Raw genomic sequence first — 204 nt, 5'->3', positions numbered from 1 at the left:
AAAATAAAAAATAAAATAAAATGATCCGTACCCTGGTTTATTTTCTACAGCACATGAAACGCCTAAAGTGTAAATAATAATCACAAGAAATAAAAAAAAGAAAAAAAGGTTATTGTGCAATTTAGATATATTAAATTTAATTTCGGATTGGTCATGAAAATGTATCTAGGTAAAGATTTCTTTCGATTCAGTTTGAGAAAAGCA

This window comes from Penaeus monodon, chromosome 23 (genome assembly GCF_015228065.2).
Source record: "Penaeus monodon isolate SGIC_2016 chromosome 23, NSTDA_Pmon_1, whole genome shotgun sequence".
NCBI lineage: Eukaryota > Metazoa > Arthropoda > Malacostraca > Decapoda > Penaeidae > Penaeus > Penaeus monodon.
Note: the sequence above shows the minus strand (reverse complement) of the source record.